The sequence below is a fragment of the Eucyclogobius newberryi genome, unplaced genomic scaffold, assembly GCF_026437365.1.
Source record: "Eucyclogobius newberryi isolate DKJ021-1_F unplaced genomic scaffold, fEucNew1.0.hap1 SCAF_7, whole genome shotgun sequence".
Taxonomy (NCBI): Eukaryota; Metazoa; Chordata; class Actinopteri; order Gobiiformes; family Gobiidae; genus Eucyclogobius; species Eucyclogobius newberryi.
In genome coordinates, this window is record NW_027316389.1 from 2,707,320 (window position 1) to 2,709,819 (window position 2,500).

General features: G+C 49.7%; 1 protein-coding gene across 1 annotated transcript in view; it reads right to left on the reverse strand.

Moving 5' to 3' along the window:
- Window positions 1-2,500, reverse strand: part of slc6a15 (solute carrier family 6 member 15) — a 56,127-nt gene that overhangs the window by 52,744 nt on the left and 883 nt on the right. The gene's annotated exons all lie outside the window — the stretch shown is intronic.

The window sequence follows — 2,500 nt, forward strand, 5'->3', positions numbered from 1 at the left end:
CAGAGACAAACGTCCTGAGACAAACGTCCTGAGACAAACGTCCTGAGACAAACGTCCTGAGACAAACGTCCAGAGACAAACGTCCTGAGACAAACGTCTAGAGACAAACGTCCAGAGACAAACGTCCTGAGACAAACGTCCAGAGACAAACGTCCTGAGACAAACGTCCAGAGACAAACGTCCTGAGACAAACGTCCTGAGACAAACGTCCAGAGACAAACGTCCTGAGACAAACGTCCAGAGACAAACGTCCAGAGACAAACGTCCAGAGACAAACGTCCAGAGACAAACGTCCTGAGACAAACGTCAAGAGACAAACGTCCAGAGACAAACGTCCAGAGACAAACGTCCTGAGACAAACGTCCTGAGACAAACGTCCAGAGACAAACGTCCTGAAACAAACGTCCAGAGACAAACGTCCAGAGACAAACGTCCTGAGACAAACGTCCAGAGACAAACGTCCAGAGACAAACGTCCTGAGACAAACGTCCTGAGACAAACGTCCAGAGACAAACGTCCAGAGACAAACGTCCTGAGACAAACGTCCTGAGACAAACGTCTAGAGACAAACGTCCAGAGACAAACGTCCTGAGACAAACGTCCTGAGACAAACGTCTAGAGACAAACGTCAAGAGACAAACGTCCAGAGACAAACGTCCAGAGACAAACGTCCTGAGACAAACGTCCAGAGACAAACGTCCTGAAACAAACGTCCAGAGACAAACGTCCAGAGACAAACGTCCTGAGACAAACGTCCAGAGACAAACGTCCAGAGACAAACGTCCTGAGACAAACGTCCTGAGACAAACGTCCAGAGACAAACGTCCAGAGACAAACGTCCAGAGACAAACGTCCTGAGACAAACGTCCTGAGACAAACGTCTAGAGACAAACGTCCAGAGACAAACGTCCTGAGACAAACGTCAAGAGACAAACGTCCAGAGACAAACGTCCAGAGACAAACGTCCTGAGACAAACGTCCTGAGACAAACGTCTAGAGACAAACGTCCAGAGACAAACGTCCTGAGACAAACGTCAAGAGACAAACGTCAAGAGACAAACGTCCAGAGACAAACGTCCAGAGACAAACGTCCTGAGACAAACGTCCAGAGACAAACGTCCAGAGACAAACGTCCTGAGACAAACGTCCAGAGACAAACGTCCAGAGACAAACGTCCTGAGACAAACGTCCTGAGACAAACGTCCAGAGACAAACGTCCTGAAACAAACGTCCAGAGACAAACGTCCAGAGACAAACGTCCTGAGACAAACGTCCAGAGACAAACGTCCAGAGACAAACGTCCTGAGACAAACGTCCTGAGACAAACGTCCAGAGACAAACGTCCAGAGACAAACGTCCTGAGACAAACGTCCTGAGACAAACGTCTAGAGACAAACGTCCAGAGACAAACGTCCTGAGACAAACGTCCTGAGACAAACGTCTAGAGACAAACGTCAAGAGACAAACGTCCAGAGACAAACGTCCAGAGACAAACGTCCTGAGACAAACGTCCAGAGACAAACGTCCTGAAACAAACGTCCAGAGACAAACGTCCAGAGACAAACGTCCTGAGACAAACGTCCAGAGACAAACGTCCAGAGACAAACGTCCTGAGACAAACGTCCTGAGACAAACGTCCAGAGACAAACGTCCAGAGACAAACGTCCAGAGACAAACGTCCTGAGACAAACGTCCTGAGACAAACGTCTAGAGACAAACGTCCAGAGACAAACGTCCTGAGACAAACGTCAAGAGACAAACGTCCAGAGACAAACGTCCAGAGACAAACGTCCTGAGACAAACGTCCTGAGACAAACGTCTAGAGACAAACGTCCAGAGACAAACGTCCTGAGACAAACGTCAAGAGACAAACGTCAAGAGACAAACGTCCAGAGACAAACGTCCAGAGACAAACGTCCTGAGACAAACGTCCAGAGACAAACGTCCAGAGACAAACGTCCTGAGACAAACGTCCAGAGACAAACGTCCAGAGACAAACGTCCTGAGACAAACGTCAAGAGACAAACGTCCAGAGACAAACGTCCAGAGACAAACGTCCAGAGACAAACGTCCTGAGACAAACGTCCAGAGACAAACGTCCAGAGACAAACGTCCAGAGACAAACGTCCAGAGACAAACGTCCTGAGACAAACGTCCTGAGACAAACGTCCAGAGACAAACGTCCAGAGACAAACGTCCAGAGACAAACGTCCTCCTCCTTTGACCTGGTTCAACTCCTTTACATTCTTTATGTTCCATTTCGATCATAAACGTCGCGCGCCTCGCGGTCAAAACGGGGGAAAATTCACGTTTAAAGCTTTTTTTGTTGTTGCATTTTCAGCCCAAACACGTGGATCAAACACGTCCGTGAATAAAACGCGGGGTCTTTTGTTGCGGGACCACCTGACTTCACCTCCTCCACGCGCCGCCACGCGCCGCTCCAGACAAAGCTTCTGGGGCCGCGTACGGGCCGCGTACGGGCCGCGTACGGGCCGCGTAC